The following is an 18,808-nucleotide window of genomic DNA, read 5'->3' as shown; positions in this document are numbered from 1 at the left end:
ATTCACAGCATATTGCCTCTTATGTGGCTTCCGTTCGACCTTCGTCCCTTTGTCTGGATTTATTTTGAAGATGCATCTATTAGAAAGGAAAAAAATGCAAATATTTCATATATTCTTAAAGGGTAACAAAGGGTATTTTATTTGTGTGTGTGTGTGTGTGTTACATGTTCCCATGTGTTGCTACAGCTGTTTAGGTAAGGTGTGTGTATTATGTTAACATCTCAAACACTTTTTTACACTTCTAAATTGCAGCGTTCTCTTGTTTCGTTTCCAAGATGGCTTTGTATGGCCTTGCATGTATTTCAGAAAAAATGTGAATGAGATGGATTTACCAGTGATTGGGAGGATGATGTGGAAATGGAGTTCTGAAATACATGCAAGTCCATGCAAAGACATCTTGGAAACAGAACAAGAGAACGCTGCAATTCAAAAGTGTAAAGTGGTTGAGATGTAAAAAAAAAAAAATAATAATAAAACACACACACACACCACACAATTAACACCTTAAATAGTTGAAGCAACATATGGGAACATTCATTATCTTTTAAAACACCCATAACAAAAGATAAAACGTGGGCATAGTATTTACAATGAATAGCTTAATCTATATATATTTTTTTTATTTTACACATGCTTAAAATGCTCTTTGAAGTGTCAACTGTGGGTAATTTAACATTCAAATACAAAATATGAAAATTACCATTGTATTAGACTGATCATTACTGGTGTCACAAATGTTTGAGAAGTTTAAATCGCTCCACTATAAACAGGTTAAAGCGAAAACAAGGTACATATCCATGTGTTATATACTGTACCTTTGAAGGAATTCAAGTGTTGCTCCCAACTCTGACGGGTAATGGATGTTCAAGCAGTAGTAGGATGCAAACATCATAAGCAAAGCTTCCACAAAATTAGTTTGTTGTTCTGTAACAACAACTTTATCAATGCTCAGCATTAAGCGGGATGCAGTCAGAAGGGAATCTCCTGCAGCAGGAAAAATATAAAAATAAAATTCAAGACGTTTGTTAAATTGACTTCATTATTTTCATTCTGAAGACAAACATTTTCAAACATACGTACATAAAAACACTCAAACCCGCTACAATTAATCATATAATTTACAGAAAGCCTTAGGGCTGCTGAAATGTCATATTAAATCATTCCTTAGCAGTTTACATAATGTGCCAGGTAATTCTAGCAAGAGAGTTGTGTACAAAACACTTACGTATTTAAAAGAACCTGGATATGATTTTTGGACTCTAAGTTATTTAGTATGCGAGAAGAAACTAAATTAAAAAACACTCAAAACTGCTCATGAACCTTACACAATTATTTTAAATGTAATTTGGATGTAAGCAGATTGTTCACAAAGCATTTCTCTTCAGTCATTTCTCTGGGATACTAAAAATGCTGATTAAATTCAGATTATACTTCGTCCCCTTATTCCTCAGCCAAAAGTAAATAAAATAAAACAAAACTATTCAGCATGTGTCAAACAAATGCATGGATTACCAAAACACATACCACAGAAAATAATGCAAGGTGATGCAGGCAGATCAGATGTTGGCACTTCAGAAGGTAAGCAAGTGTCATCCACCTGGAAAAACATTTGCTTGTCGTCTTCACCAAAGTAAGCAAGCAGCAGCAAAACCAACCCTGGCATCTCCGGTAATTTAGACTTTGTGTCGCCCTTTGCAACTTCGATCTGTGCCAAAACTCTTGCAGTTTTTCTTTGTTTCTCATTGTTGAGAGTGTCCATGTAGGCCAGAATTCTGTGCGATTTGTTTTTTACGGTCTCAAAAAATTTCCCTTCTAATTGTACACCTGTAAGTGCCCTGAAGTGTGCTTGTAATCCTGGCATTTCAAACAGAAATGGCCACTCCCTGCTTATTTTTTCAGTTTCCATACCTCGTATGATGTCTTTTCTCTGAGTGTAGTACGTTGCCATCATTTTTTTTGGTGATGATCTGTGTATCCCAGTTTCTTTCTCTGAACATGGTTTTCATTTCTTCTTGTTGCTGTTTTTGACTTGCAAGTGTCTCTGTGATTGGCAGGTGCTCGGGATCCCAGTTTATGCAACCGTAAGTGTCTTGAGGTAAAGCTCGTTCCTTTGCAGGAACTTCTTCCGTGTCGCTCCCACTACTGTGTTGAAACTGTCTTTTGGGGGTAGAAAACTGTGTACGCTTCACATTATCTGCTCTGCTCTGCAGCTGTTTTACCAAGGAATCATATCCACTGCCAACTATGTGGCCTTTGATAACATCCTGCAAAGATTTAGGATATTTTGCCACAATTCTTCTTGCTATATCTGTAAGATGTTTCTTTGAAGGCCTCTTGCAGACCCCTGTGACTTCATTAATAATGAGTCGTATCATTTCTCTGCGTTGCTTTGGCGATGGCCTTTCTTGCCTTTCTAGCTTGTAAAGGAGGTCAGTAGGGAGTTTTTCCCATGGTATCTCAAACCGAAGGAACCAGTCAGCTTCCAAAGGTGAAAGTGATTCATCCAACTCGATACAACTCTGTGTAAAAGAGCACCCTGGGCTGGAGACTGTTGAGGTCTCTGTTCTGGATGAGCACGGACTGCTGGAAATCGTGGTTTCACCTTCAGAATTACAGAAAAAAACATTGTTATTATTTCATTTTTTTTTGTTTTTGTTTTCCACCCCCCCACACACATTCCAGATTTTTTTAAACTTACAAAATTATCTTAGAGGTTTTGTAATTGGTTAAGTTTGTCCGTAATACACAATTAGTTAATTTTAACCGGCTTTTTATTAATTAAATTAGCAATAAGCAATGTATGTACATCCAAACAGTAAACATTTCTGTCATTTGTTAAAGGATTATGTGATGTAATTGCCACATTATTTTCTCTCATTCAACAATTCTAAATAAAAGTATACACAATGATATAGGCAAGAGACAAAATACAAAATGCAGGTTTTATGTATGTATATATACACAATATATATATATATATATATATATATATATATATATATATATATATATATATATATATATATATATATATAAATAAATAAAGGTTTACTGCCAATTAAGCACTTGAAGACAATTGACTGAACTGTAATATACTCACATGTGACTGTAAAGCTGGCTAGGAGTTTTCGAACTTCTATTGGCTTGAGGACCATCAGGAGATCATCATCTTTTACAAATCTGAAATCATCCAGGGTTTCTACACCCAGGTTTTTGAGTGTGTCCAAAATGTGGGAGTTTAAAACAGAATCCCCAGTGCTTTCCTGTACCATCTGCCAATTAAAATAAAATACAGAAGCAAGTGTGTGTGGGGTATATTACCGTCTGCATTTTGATTGAAAAATATCTATTCTGTAATAAATAAACATATTAGCTGTCTACATTTTACAGTATATCATTTTCTACCAATTTATAATTCAAATGTTTGGTTACGCCATTTAGTGGGTGCCTAACTACACTGTAAATAAATGCTGTATTTTTAGGTGGGATTAACCTTAATTTTTACATACATTTTTCAGTTTTTTTTTAATTAAATGCAAAACATTTCAATATTACTGCAAAATACTTTTAAAAAAAATATGTACTATTAATTTTACGGAAATATACACTGAAAAACATGTACGTATGTAATTTGCTTACAAAATGATAAATTCCGTTAAATTAAAGACGATAACTTTTAAAAAACCGCACAAGCTGTATTTATAACGACACAAACTTTAATGTTAATGTATGTAACTGTTATTTAAAAAACTGTAAATTACTGCTAAATTAATTATTTAACAGGCTTATCTGATTTGAATTAAATAATGAAAAAAGCTAAAAGTGTTTACTTTTTAATGTCGTTCAGATTTGTTAAAATGAGTTGTGCTTTAGTTTTCTTCCTAAAATAATAGGTCTACTTAATTTCAATGACTGGAAATAAACAAGAAAAGCTGCACATTTTAAACTCAATTCCCGGAGGGCCGTGTGTAGCCTACGCTTTTCGTTCCACCCAAGTCCTCAATGACTTAATTTGATTAATTATTCAATTAGCTAGATACATTTAACACCTATCCAGGCCCCAAACTAGTATGTGAGGATCGGCAACTGTACCTTGAATCAAATGCACGTTTCAACCATCAATTTAAAATACCTCGCAATTTAAAAACTATATATATATATATATATATATATATATATATATATATATATATATATATATATATATATATATATATATATATATATATATATATATATATATATATATATATATATATATATATATATATATATATATATATATATATATATATATATATATATATATATATATATATATATATATATATATATATATCAATCAGGGCAGCAGTGTGGAGTAGTGGTTAGGGCTCTGGACTCTTGACCGGAGGGTTGTGGGTTCAATCCCCAGTGGGGGACACTGCTGTTGTACCCTTGAGCAAGGTACTTTACCTAAATTGCTCCAGTAAAAACCCAACTGTATAAATGGGTAATTGTATGTAAAAATAATGTGATATCTGTATAATGTGATATCTTGTAACAATTGTAAGTCGCCCTGGATAAGGGCGTCTGCTAAGAAATAAATAATAATAATAATAATTATATATATATATATATATATATATATATATATATATATATATATATGTGTTAAATCGAATGAATAATTAGATCAATTAAGTAATTGAGTACTTGTGTGAAATGAAAACTGAGTTTGACACTCCTCTTTTAAACCCTTCTCTAAAATATGGTTTGTGGTCACTTTATATCGATTTAAAAAGCGCTGCATTGATAACAAGCCAGCACTGCTGCACAGCCTCACTGACAAAGCCGACGAGCTGACGAAGCTCTGTTCACCACCACCCTGTTATCAGTAAACTTTCTTTTTTTTTTTTTTTAAATGTCATATTGATGATTAATTCATTCATTTCTAATATTAATTATATATATATATATAGTTGTATTAGTTGAACACTTATAAGAGAAGGAAATATTTTAAACTGTATCCCTCTACAAAGCGGAGCATGTGCTCCCTTTGCCAGACTACTAAGTACAGGCCTAAGCAATTTTATTTGTTGTATCAGATCTACATTAATGTAAGTGTGAAAGACTGACTAACAAGCGGCATGTGTGGAAGTAAGACTTAACTGCACATTTTTATTTTTCTTGTGTACAAAATTTTAATGTACGAATACTGTCAGCCCAGGAATATTTGCTAGCCTTTTATTACACGAATTTGACATATGAAACATTTTTGGCGCGAATAATACTATTGTAAATGCTTTCAGGATAACAGGTCGTCTTGTGTAATTCACCAGATATTTTGGCCACGATATTTCTGGACTTACAGTTTTTAAATTTTACCCAATGAAGAAAAAAATACTACTGTGTAGGGCATGTTAAAAATTCTTGCATATTAAAAAAAAAATCCTAATTTTAGGGAAATTATTTTTAGAATTTAAAGTGGTCAAACTTAGGTAAGTATATTGCCATGTCGTTGTAATGTGGGTGAACAATACATAGTAAATATGAACATATTTTAAAGTACAACTATTATTACTCTACAGAATGTTCTTGGGGATTCACAGCAGCGTTGGAGGTGTAGTACTTTGATAATCTTGTTCAGACAACGCCATTTTCTCTCGCGGCATGTGCTCCATTTTGTGGGCATATTAGGAATTCTTAAACTCTTATGGAGGTAATTATTTGAACATTTAAAGAGTCCACGCCTATATAAGTGTGTGTGTGCATATATATATATATATATATATATATATATATATATATATATATATATATATATATATATATATATATAGATGCATAGATAGAAAGAGATCTCTCTCCATTTGGTTGTATTGTTTTATGAACGATTACATACACTGTAAAAAAAACCCCGTAATTCTACGGTAATTGTCTGGCAGCCGAGCTGCACGGTGAATAACTGTAAAATAATAATCCGAACCGTAAATTGAATTACGGGTTAATTTGTAAAATAAATGGTTATTTTCATTGAAACACTACAGTTTACAACCTTTTCAAAAATGCAGAAATTAACAAAAAATGCTCAATCACTCCTCAAGCTGAGTTATTATTTTAAATGTTAACATACCAGCTGCTAGGATACCAACAATGGTAAGCCTAGTACACAGTAAAACAATAAAACCATATTAAATATACTAAAACTGGCTACCGAACTGTGCCCTCACTTTCTCTTAGCATATTTCTACAGACAAATCAACTATTAACAGATACCAAGTGTTTTCCGCAATAATGTTGATCCAGGCCTTGTTGGACTCGGACAGTTCTCACAAACAAGTCCATGGTTCTTTCACAGCCATAATAGTGGAGTCAGTAGCACAACAGATGTTTTTGTTTTTAAATAGTGTTCAAACTGCTGTTTTTTGATTGAGCAGGCTAGGGCTGGGACCTGATCAAAAAAAAAAAAAAAAACCTGTTACGACCCGCCAATCACACTTTACAAAACAGAATGTTATCGCTTTTTGTTGTTTTTTTAAATATCCAATTTCTCCTACTCATAAAACCAAAAAGCGATAACATTCCGTTTTGTAAAGTGTGATTGGTGGGTCGTCAAAGTTTTGATCAGGTCCCGGCCTAGGAGTCAAATGTGGAGAAGCAGCTTTGTGCTGCAGTTGACATGCTGGTGACTGAAAACCTATATAAAAGAAAAATTAAACAGGCTTAGCTTAAAAAAAAAAAAAAAAAAAAAAAAAATGTATATATATTTATATATTTTCTAAATAACCGGCAATTTTTGTTCTACCTCTTTTCACCCTAATTTGGAATTACCAATTCAACTACTCCGTGCCACTCATGAGGGATGAGACAAAGCATGTGTCCTCCCGGTACATACGTCAAAGCCATACCTATTTTTCGCACCGCAAGCCCAGAGCTGCCACAGCCCAACTAACACTTTGATCGAAGGATTCAATGTAGCTGGAAACTGCTAACACCCTGAACCTACAGGAGTTGCTCGAGCTCTGTGAATTGAGGGAGCCCTAGTTGATTCAAACCCTCCCTACCCCAGCGATGCTCTGCCAATTGTGTGCCACCCCCACTGCAAACTCTCTGCCATGTTGGACAATGGCACAGGAGACCACCTCGCTCTCTCCTATCCTGCACTCAAGGTTGAGGCCTTTACCAGATATGCCACTCAGGAGCCCATTTTTCAGAGTGCTTATATGATCTATAAATAAGACATACCTAGCATTACAGCTTACTGCAAGATTACTTACTTTTGACATAACAATTGCATTTTATTCTCTCCATTCAAAATCAGCAATTGCAGAAATGAGGGAAAGAACTCTTGGATTCACAGCATATTGCCTCTTATGTGGCTTCCGTTCGACCTTCGTCCCTTTGTCTGGATTTATTTTGAAGATGCATCTATTAGAAAGGAAAAAAATGCAAATATTTCATATATTCTTAAAGGGTAACAAAGGGTATTTTATTTGTGTGTGTGTGTGTGTGTTACATGTTCCCATGTGTTGCTACAGCTGTTTAGGTAAGGTGTGTGTATTATGTTAACATCTCAAACACTTTTTTACACTTCTAAATTGCAGCGTTCTCTTGTTTCGTTTCCAAGATGGCTTTGTATGGCCTTGCATGTATTTCAGAAAAAATGTGAATGAGATGGATTTACCAGTGATTGGGAGGATGATGTGGAAATGGAGTTCTGAAATACATGCAAGTCCATGCAAAGACATCTTGGAAACAGAACAAGAGAACGCTGCAATTCAAAAGTGTAAAGTGGTTGAGATGTAAAAAAAAAAAAAAAATAATAAAACACACACACACACCACACAATTAACACCTTAAATAGTTGAAGCAACATATGGGAACATTCATTATCTTTTAAAACACCCATAACAAAAGATAAAACGTGGGCATAGTATTTACAATGAATAGCTTAATCTATATATATATTTTTTATTTTACACATGCTTAAAATGCTCTTTGAAGTGTCAACTGTGGGTAATTTAACATTCAAATACAAAATATGAAAATTACCATTGTATTAGACTGATCATTACTGGTGTCACAAATGTTTGAGAAGTTTAAATCGCTCCACTATAAACAGGTTAAAGCGAAAACAAGGTACATATCCATGTGTTATATACTGTACCTTTGAAGGAATTCAAGTGTTGCTCCCAACTCTGACGGGTAATGGATGTTCAAGCAGTAGTAGGATGCAAACATCATAAGCAAAGCTTCCACAAAATTAGTTTGTTGTTCTGTAACAACAACTTTATCAATGCTCAGCATTAAGCGGGATGCAGTCAGAAGGGAATCTCCTGCAGCAGGAAAAATATAAAAATAAAATTCAAGACGTTTGTTAAATTGACTTCATTATTTTCATTCTGAAGACAAACATTTTCAAACATACGTACATAAAAACACTCAAACCCGCTACAATTAATCATATAATTTACAGAAAGCCTTAGGGCTGCTGAAATTTCATATTAAATCATTCCTTAGCAGTTTACATAATGCGCCAGGTAATTCTAGCAAGAGAGTTGTGTACAAAACACTTACGTATTTAAAAGAACCTGGATATGATTTTTGGACTCTAAGTTATTTAGTATGCGAGAAGAAACTAAATTAAAAAACACTCAAAACTGCTCATGAACCTTACACAATTATTTAAAATGAAATTTGGATGTAAGCAGATTGTTCACAAAGCATTTCTCTTCAGTCATTTCTCTGGGATACTAAAAATGCTGATTAAATTCAGATTATACTTCGTCCCCTTATTCCTCAGCCAAAAGTAAATAAAATAAAACAAAACTATTCAGCATGTGTCAAACAAATGCATGGATTACCAAAACACATACCACAGAAAATAATGCAAGGTGATGCAGGCAGATCAGATGTTGGCACTTCAGAAGGTAAGCAAGTGTCATCCACCTGGAAAAACATTTGCTTGTCGTCTTCACCAAAGTAAGCAAGCAGCAGCAAAACCAACCCTGGCATCTCCGGTAATTTAGACTTTGTGTCGCCCTTTGCAACTTCGATCTGTGCCAAAACTCTTGCAGTTTTTCTTTGTTTCTCATTGTTGAGAGTGTCCATGTAGGCCAGAATTCTGTGCGATTTGTTTTTTACGGTCTCAAAAAATTTCCCTTCTAATTGTACACCTGTAAGTGCCATGAAGTGTGCTTGTAATCCTGGCATTTCAAACAGAAATGGCCACTCCCTCCTTATTTTTTCAGTTTCCATACCTCGTATGATGTCTTTTCTCTGAGTGTAGTACGTTGCCATCATTTTTTTTGGTGATGATCTGTGTATCCCAGTTTCTTTCTCTGAACATGGTTTTCATTTCTTCTTGTTGCTGTTTTTGACTTGCAAGTGTCTCTGTGATTGGCAGGTGCTCGGGATCCCAGTTTATGCAACCGTAAGTGTCTTGAGGTAAAGCTCGTTCCTTTGCAGGAACTTCTTCCGTGTCGCTCCCACTACTGTGTTGAAACTGTCTTTTGGGGGTAGAAAACTGTGTACGCTTCACATTATCTGCTCTGCTCTGCAGCTGTTTTACCAAGGAATCATATCCACTGCCAACTATGTGGCCTTTGATAACATCCTGCAAAGATTTAGGATATTTTGCCACAATTCTTCTTGCTATATCTGTAAGATGTTTCTTTGAAGGCCTCTTGCAGACCCCTGTGACTTCATTAATAATGAGTCGTATCATTTCTCTGCGTTGCTTTGGCGATGGCCTTTCTTGCCTTTCTAGCTTGTAAAGGAGGTCAGTAGGGAGTTTTTCCCATGGTATCTCAAACCGAAGGAACCAGTCAGCTTCCAAAGGTGAAAGTGATTCATCCAACTCGATACAACTCTGTGTAAAAGAGCACCCTGGGCTGGAGACTGTTGAGGTCTCTGTTCTGGATGAGCACGGACTGCTGGAAATCGTGGTTTCACCTTCAGAATTACAGAAAAAAACATTGTTATTATTTCATTTTTTTTTTGTTTTTGTTTTCCACCCCCCCACACACATTCCAGATTTTTTTAAACTTACAAAATTATCTTAGAGGTTTTGTAATTGGTTAAGTTTGTCCGTAATACACAATTAGTTAATTTTAACCGGCTTTTTATTAATTAAATTAGCAATAAGCAATGTATGTACATCCAAACAGTAAACATTTCTGTCATTTGTTAAAGGATTATGTGATGTAATTGCCACATTATTTTCTCTCATTCAACAATTCTAAATAAAAGTATACACAATGATATAGGCAAGAGACAAAATACAAAATGCAGGTTTTATGTATGTATATATACACAATATATATATATATATATATATATATATATATATATATATATATATATATATATATATATATAAAATAAATAAATAGGTTTACTGCCAATTAAGCACTTGAAGACAATTGACTGAACTGTAATATACTCACATGTGACTGTAAAGCTGGCTAGGAGTTTTCGAACTTCTATTGGCTTGAGGACCATCAGGAGATCATCATCTTTTACAAATCTGAAATCATCCAGGGTTTCTACACCCAGGTTTTTGAGTGTGTCCAAAATGTGGGAGTTTAAAACAGAATCCCCAGTGCTTTCCTGTACCATCTGCCAATTAAAATAAAATACAGAAGCAAGTGTGTGTGGGGTATATTACCGTCTGCATTTTGATTGAAAAATATCTATTCTGTAATAAATAAACATATTAGCTGTCTACATTTTACAGTATATTATTTTCTACCAATTTATAATTCAAATGTTTGGTTACGCCATTTAGTGGGTGCCTAACTACACTGTAAATAAATGCTGTATTTTTAGGTGGGATTAACCTTAATTTTTACATACATTTTTCAGTTTTTTTTAATTAAATGCAAAACATTTCAATATTACTGCAAAATACTTTTAAAAAAATATGTACTATTAATTTTACGGAAATATACACTGAAAAACATGTACGTATGTAATTTGCTTACAAAATGATAAATTCCGTTAAATTAAAGACGATAACTTTTAAAAAACCGCACAAGCTGTATTTATAACGACACAAACTTTAATGTTAATGTATGTAACTGTTATTTAAAAAACTGTAAATTACTGCTAAATTAATTATTTAACAGGCTTATCTGATTTGAATTAAATAATGAAAAAAGCTAAAAGTGTTTACTTTTTAATGTCGTTCAGATTTGTTAAAATGAGTTGTGCTTTAGTTTTCTTCCTAAAATAATAGGTCTACTTAATTTCAATGACTGGAAATAAACAAGAAAAGCTGCACATTTTAAACTCAATTCCCGGAGGGCCGTGTGTAGCCTACGCTTTTCGTTCCACCCAAGTCCTCAATGACTTAATTTGATTAATTATTCAATTAGCTAGATACATTTAACACCTATCCAGGCCCCAAACTAGTATGTGAGGATCGGCAACTGTACCTTGAATCAAATGCACGTTTCAACCATCAATTTAAAATACCTCGCAATTTAAAAACTATATATATATATATATATATATATATATATATATATATATATATATATATATATATATATATATATATATATATATATATATATATATATATATATATATATATATATATATATATATCAGGGCAGCAGTGTGGAGTAGTGGTTAGGGCTCTGGACTCTTGACCGGAGGGTTGTGGGTTCAATCCCCAGTGGGGGACACTGCTGTTGTACCCTTGAGCAAGGTACTTTACCTAAATTGCTCCAGTAAAAACCCAACTGTATAAATGGGTAATTGTATGTAAAAATAATGTGATATCTGTATAATGTGATATCTTGTAACAATTGTAAGTCGCCCTGGATAAGGGCGTCTGCTAAGAAATAAATAATAATAATAATAATTATATATATATATATATATATATATATATATATATATATATATATATATATATATATATGTGTTAAATCGAATGAATAATTAGATCAATTAAGTAATTGAGTACTTGTGTGAAATGAAAACTGAGTTTGACACTCCTCTTTTAAACCCTTCTCTCAAATATGGTTTGTGGTCACTTTATATCGATTTAAAAAGCGCTGCATTGATAACAAGCCAGCACTGCTGCACAGCCTCACTGACAAAGCCGACGAGCTGACGAAGCTCTGTTCACCACCACCCTGTTATCAGTAAACTTTCTTTTTTTTTTTTTTTAAATGTCATATTGATGATTAATTCATTCATTTCTAATATTAATTATATATATATATATAGTTGTATTAGTTGAACACTTATAAGAGAAGGAAATATTTTAAACTGTATCCCTCTACAAAGCGGAGCATGTGCTCCCTTTGCCAGACTACTAAGTACAGGCCTAAGCAATTTTATTTGTTGTATCAGATCTACATTAATGTAAGTGTGAAAGACTGACTAACAAGCGGCATGTGTGGAAGTAAGACTTAACTGCACATTTTTATTTTTCTTGTGTACAAAATTTTAATGTACGAATACTGTCAGCCCAGAAATATTTGCTAGCCTTTTATTACACGAATTTGACATATGAAACATTTTTGGCGCGAATAATACTATTGTAAATGCTTTCAGGATAACAGGTCGTCTTGTGTAATTCACCAGATATTTTGGCCACGATATTTCTGGACTTACAGTTTTTAAATTTTACCCAATGAAGAAAAAAATACTACTGTGTAGGGCATGTTAAAAATTCTTGCATATTAAAAAAAAAATCCTAATTTTAGGGAAATTATTTTTAGAATTTAAAGTGGTCAAACTTAGGTAAGTATATTGCCATGTCGTTGTAATGTGGGTGAACAATACATAGTAAATATGAACATATTTTAAAGTACAACTATTATTACTCTACAGAATGTTCTTGGGGATTCACAGCAGCGTTGGAGGTGTAGTACTTTGATAATCTTGTTCAGACAACGCCATTTTCTCTCGCGGCATGTGCTCCATTTTGTGGGCATATTAGGAATTCTTAAACTCTTATGGAGGTAATTATTTGAACATTTAAAGAGTCCACGCCTATATAAGTGTGTGTGTGCATATATATATATATATATATATATATATATATATATATATATATATATATATATATATATATATATATAGATGCATAGATAGAAAGAGATATCTCTCCATTTGGTTGTATTGTTTTATGAACGATTACATACACTGTAAAAAAAACCCCGTAATTCTACGGTAATTGTCTGGCAGCCGAGCTGCACGGTGAATAACTGTAAAATAATAATCCGAACCGTAAATTGAATTACGGTTTAATTTGTAAAATAAATGGTTATTTTCATTGAAACACTACAGTTTACAACCGTAAATGTACTGTAAAAAAATGTAATAAATATAATTCTCCGTGATTCTACTGCAAAACTTCGTAAAATTTGCTTTAAAAACATTAATATAACATTACCTCACCCTAGTTTTACATACTTATATTGTTAATTAATTGAGAAATTCCTGTAAAATAAAAGTTTTTTCCCTTCCATTTTACTTCAATCTTCATTAATAAATAGGTGATACACTTTAAATTAGCAGTTTTCTACTGTGGAATGATGGTTTGTATATGTTATAATTAATGTTAAGTTTAGTCATTTTACTATGGAATACATTCATTTTCAGGTTATAGTGTCTGTACGATTTGTAAAAGCTCAAATATGTGCTTAATTATTAGTTAATTTACACGAAGTGTTAAACAGCAGAAAATAAATAATGAAAAACATTAACAAGTATCCCTTAAGCTTTCAGAATTTTATTACAACTTTTCATTGAGCATTTTACTGAGCAAATACAAAATATACATATTCATTAGGCATGATAGCTTCTGTGTCATGGAGCCCCTATACAACCTTTTCAAAAATGCAGAAATTAACAAAAAATGCTCAATCACTCCTCAAGCTGAGTTATTATTTTAAATGTTAACATACCAGCTGCTAGGATACCAACAATGGTAAGCCTAGTACACAGTAAAACAATAAAACCATATTAAATATACTAAAACTGGCTACCGAACTGTGCCCTCACTTTCTCTTAGCATATTTCTACAGACAAATCAACTATTAACAGATACCAAGTGTTTTCCGCAATAATGTTGATCCAGGCCTTGTTGGACTCGGACAGTTCTCACAAACAAGTCCATGGTTCTTTCACAGCCATAATAGTGGAGTCAGTAGCACAACAGATGTTTTTGTTTTTAAATAGTGTTCAAACTGCTGTTTTTTGATTGAGCAGGCTAGGGCTGGGACCTGATCAAAAAAAAAAAAAAAAACCTGTTACGACCCGCCAATCACACTTTACAAAACAGAATGTTATCGCTTTTTGTTGTTTTTTTAAATATCCAATTTCTCCTACTCATAAAACCAAAAAGCGATAACATTCCGTTTTGTAAAGTGTGATTGGTGGGTCGTCAAAGTTTTGATCAGGTCCCGGCCTAGGAGTCAAATGTGGAGAAGCAGCTTTGTGCTGCAGTTGACATGCTGGTGACTGAAAACCTGTATAAAAGAGAAAAAAAAATTAAACAGGCTTAGCTTAAAAAAAAAAAAAAAAAAAAAAAAAGTATATATATTTATATATTTTCTAAATAACCGGCAATTTTTGTTCTACCTCTTTTCACCCTAATTTGGAATTACCAATTCAACTACTCCGTGCCACTCATGAGGGATGAGACAAAGCATGTGTCCTCCCGGTACATACGTCAAAGCCATACCTATTTTTCGCACCGCAAGCCCAGAGCTGCCACAGCCCAACTAACACTTTGATCGAAGGATTCAATGTAGCTGGAAACTGCTAACACCCTGAACCTACAGGAGTTGCTCGAGCTCTGTGAATTGAGGGAGCCCTAGTTGATTGAAAACCCTCCTTACCCCAGCGATGCTCTGCCAATTGTGTGCCACCCCCACTGCAAACTCTCTGCCATGTTGGACAATGGCACAGGAGACCACCTCGCTGTCTCCTATCCTGCACTCAAGGTTGAGGCCTTTACCAGATATGCCACTCAGGAGCCCATATTTCAGAGTGCTTATATGATCTATAAATAAGACATACCTAGCATTACAGCTTACTGCAAGATTACTTACTTTTGACATAACAATTGCATTTTATTCTCTCCATTCAAAATCAGCAATTGCAGAAATGAGGGAAAGAACTCTTGGATTCACAGCATATTGCCTCTTATGTGGCTTCCGTTCGACCTTCGTCCCTTTGTCTGGATTTATTTTGAAGATGTATCTATTAGAAAGGAAAAAAATGCAAATATTTCATATATTCTTAAAGGGTAACAAAGGGTATTTTATGTGTGTGTGTGTGTGTGTGTGTTACATGTTCCCATGTGTTGCTACAGCTGTTTAGGTAAGGTGTGTGTATTATGTTAACATCTCAAACACCTTTTTACACTTCTAAATTGCAGCGTTCTCTTGTTCCGTTTCCAAGATGGCTTTGTATGGCCTTGCATGTATTTCAGAAAAAATGTGAATGAGATGGATTTACCAGTGATTGGGAGGATGATGTGGAAATGGAGTTCTGAAATACATGCAAGTCCATGCAAAGACATCTTGGAAACAGAACAAGAGAACGCTGCAATTCAAAAGTGTAAAGTGGTTGAGATGTAAAAAAAAATAATAATAATAAAACACACACACACCACACAATTAACACCTTAAACAGTTGAAGCAACATATGGGAACATTCATTATCTTTCAAAACACCCATAACAAAAGATAAAACGTGGGCATAGTATTTACAATGAATAGCTTAATCTATATATATTTTTTTTTATTTTACACATGCTTAAAATGCTCTTTGAAGTGTCAACTGTGGGTAATTTAACATTCAAATACAAAATATGAAAATTACCATTGTATTAGACTGATCATTACTGGTGTCACAAATGTTTGAGAAGTTTAAATCGCTCCACTATAAACAGGTTAAAGCGAAAACAAGGTACATATCCATGTGTTATGTACTGTACCTTTGAAGGAATTCAAGTGTTGCTCCCAACTCTGACGGGTAATGGATGTTCAAGCAGTAGTAGGATGCAAACATCATAAGCAAAGCTTCCACAAAATTAGTTTGTTGTTCTGTAACAACAACTTTATCAATGCTCAGCATTAAGCGGGATGCAGTCAGAAGGGAATCTCCTGCAGCAGGAAAAATATAAAAATAAAATTCAAGACGTTTGTTAAATTGACTTCATTATTTTCATTCTGAAGACAAACATTTTCAAACATACGTACATAAAAACACTCAAACCCGCTACAATTAATCATATAATTTACAGAAAGCCTTAGGGCTGCTGAAATTTCATATTAAATCATTCCTTAGCAGTTTACATAATGCGCCAGGTAATTCTAGCAAGAGAGTTGTGTACAAAACACTTATGTATTTAAAAGAACCTGGATATGATTCTTGGACTCTAAGTTATTTAGTATGCGAGAAGAAACTAAATTAAAAAACACTCAAAACTGCTCATGAACCTTACACAATTATTTAAAATGTAATTTGGATGTAAGCAGATTGTTCACAAAGCATTTCTCTTCAGTCATTTCTCTGGGATACTAAAAATGCTGATTAAATTCAGATTATACTTCGTCCCCTTATTCCTCAGCCAAAAGTAAATAAAATAAAACAAAACTATTCAGCATGTGTCAAACAAATGCATGGATTACCAAAACACATACCACAGAAAATAATGCAAGGTGATGCAGGCAGATCAGATGTTGGCACTTCAGAAGGTAAGCAAGTGTCATCCACCTGGAAAAACATTTGCTTGTCGTCTTCACCAAAGTAAGCAAGCAGCAGCAAAACCAACCCTGGCATCTCCGGTAATTTAGACTTTGTGTCGCCCTTTGCAACTTCGATCTGTGCCAAAACTCTTGCAGTTTTTCTTTGTTTCTCATTGTTGAGAGTGTCCATGTAGGCCAGAATTCTGTGCGATTTGTTTTTTACGGTCTCAAAAAATTTCCCTTCTAATTGTACACCTGTAAGTGCCCTGAAGTGTGCTTGTATTCCTGGCATTTCAAACAGAAATGGCCACTCCCTCCTTATTTTTTCAGTTTCCATACCTCGTATGATGTCTTTTCTCTGAGTGTAGTACGTTGCCATCATTTTTTTGGTGATGATCTGTGTATCCCAGTTTCTTTCTCTGAACATGGTTTTCATTTCTTCTTGTTGCTGTTTTTGACTTGCAAGTGTCTCTGTGATTGGCAGGTGCTCGGGATCCCAGTTTATGCAACCGTAAGTGTCTTGAGGTAAAGCTCGTTCCTTTGCAGGAACTTCTTCCGTGTCGCTCCCACTACTGTGTTGAAACTGTCTTTTGGGGGTAGAAAACTGTGTACTCTTCACATTATCTGCTCTGCTCTGCAGCTGTTTTACCAAGGAATCATATCCACTGCCAACTATGTGGCCTTCGATAACATCCTGCAAAGATTTAGGATATTTTGCCACAATTCTTCTTGCTATATCTGCAAGATGTTTCTTTGAAGGCCTCTTGCAGACCCGTGACTTAATTAATAATGAGTCGTATCATTTCTCTGCGTTGCTTTGGCGATGGCCTTTCTTGCCTTTCTAACTTGTAAAGGAGGTCAGTAGGGAGTTTTTCCCATGGTATTTCAAACCGAAGGAACCAGTCAGCTTCCAAAGGTGAAAGTGATTCATCCAACTCGATACAACTCTGTGTAAAAGAGCACCCTGGGCTGGAGACTGTTGAGGTCTCTGTTCTGGATGAGCACGGACTGCTGGAAATCGTGGTTTCACCTTCAGAATTACAGAAAAAACATTAAGTTATTATTTCATTTTTTTTTGTTTTTGTTTTCCACCCCCCCACACACATTCCAGATTTTTTTAAACTTACAAAATTATCTTAGAGGTTTTGTAATTGGTTAAGTTTGTCCGTAATACACAATTAGTTAATTTTAACCGGCTTTTTATTAATTAAATTAGCAATAAGCAATGTATGTACATCCAAACAGTAAACATTTCTGTCATTTGTTAAAGGATTATGTGATGTAATTGCCACATTATTTTCTCTCATTCAACAATTCTAAATAAAAGTATACACAATGATATAGGCAAGAGACAAAATACAAAATGCAGGTTTTATGTATGTATATATACACAATATATATATATATATATATATATATATATATATATATATATATATATATATATATATATATAAAAAATAAATAAATAGGTTTACTGCCAATTAAGCACTTGAAGACAATTGACTGAACTGTAATATACTCACATGTGACTGTAAAGCTGGCTAGGAGTTTTCGAACTTCTATTGGCTTGAGGACCATCAGGAGATCATCATCTTTTACAAATCTGAAATCATCCAGGATTTCTATACCCAGGTTTTTGAGTGTGTCCAAAATGTGGGAGTTTAAAACAGAATCCCCAGTGCTTTCCTGTACCATCTGTCAATTAAAATAAAATACAGAAGCAAGTGTGTGTGGGGTATATTACCGTCTGCATTTTGATTGAAAAATATCTATTCTGTAATAAATAAACATATTAGCTGTCTACATTTTACAGTATATCATTTTCTACCAATTTATAATTCAAATGTTTGGTTACGCCATTTAGTGGGTGCCTAACTACACTGTAAATAAATGCTGTATTTTTAGGTGGGATTAACCTTAATTTTTACATACATTTTTCAGTTTTTTTTAATTAAATGCAAAACATTTCAATATTACTGCAAAATACTTTTTAAAAAAATATGTACTATTAATTTTACGGAAATATACACTGAAAAACATGTACGTATGTAATTTGCTTACAAAATGATAAATTCCGTTAAATTAAAGAAGATAACTTT

General features: G+C 33.7%; 3 long non-coding RNA genes across 3 annotated transcripts; all 3 read right to left on the bottom strand.

Moving 5' to 3' along the window:
- Positions 1-821: 821 nt before the first annotated feature.
- On the bottom strand, positions 822-3,486 carry LOC131737635 (uncharacterized). Its single transcript, XR_009329281.1, has 3 exons — positions 3,101-3,486; positions 1,525-2,602; positions 822-984 (listed from the first exon to the last, which is right to left on the bottom strand). It is a non-coding gene; the product is annotated as an uncharacterized LOC131737635 (long non-coding RNA).
- Positions 3,487-8,160: 4,674 nt separating this feature from the next.
- On the bottom strand, positions 8,161-10,700 carry LOC117969978 (uncharacterized). Its single transcript, XR_009329280.1, has 3 exons — positions 10,431-10,700; positions 8,859-9,936; positions 8,161-8,318 (listed from the first exon to the last, which is right to left on the bottom strand). It is a non-coding gene; the product is annotated as an uncharacterized LOC117969978 (long non-coding RNA).
- A 5,277-nt stretch (positions 10,701-15,977) lies between these two features.
- On the bottom strand, positions 15,978-18,658 carry LOC131737634 (uncharacterized). The gene is made up of 3 exons (XR_009329279.1): positions 18,233-18,658; positions 16,662-17,736; positions 15,978-16,121 (listed from the first exon to the last, which is right to left on the bottom strand). It is a non-coding gene; the product is annotated as an uncharacterized LOC131737634 (long non-coding RNA).
- Between the last annotated feature and the right edge of the window lie 150 nt (positions 18,659-18,808).

This window comes from Acipenser ruthenus, chromosome 7 (genome assembly GCF_902713425.1).
Source record: "Acipenser ruthenus chromosome 7, fAciRut3.2 maternal haplotype, whole genome shotgun sequence".
Lineage (NCBI taxonomy): Eukaryota > Metazoa > Chordata > Actinopteri > Acipenseriformes > Acipenseridae > Acipenser > Acipenser ruthenus.
Note: the sequence above shows the minus strand (reverse complement) of the source record. Positions and strands in the feature narration are given on the sequence as shown.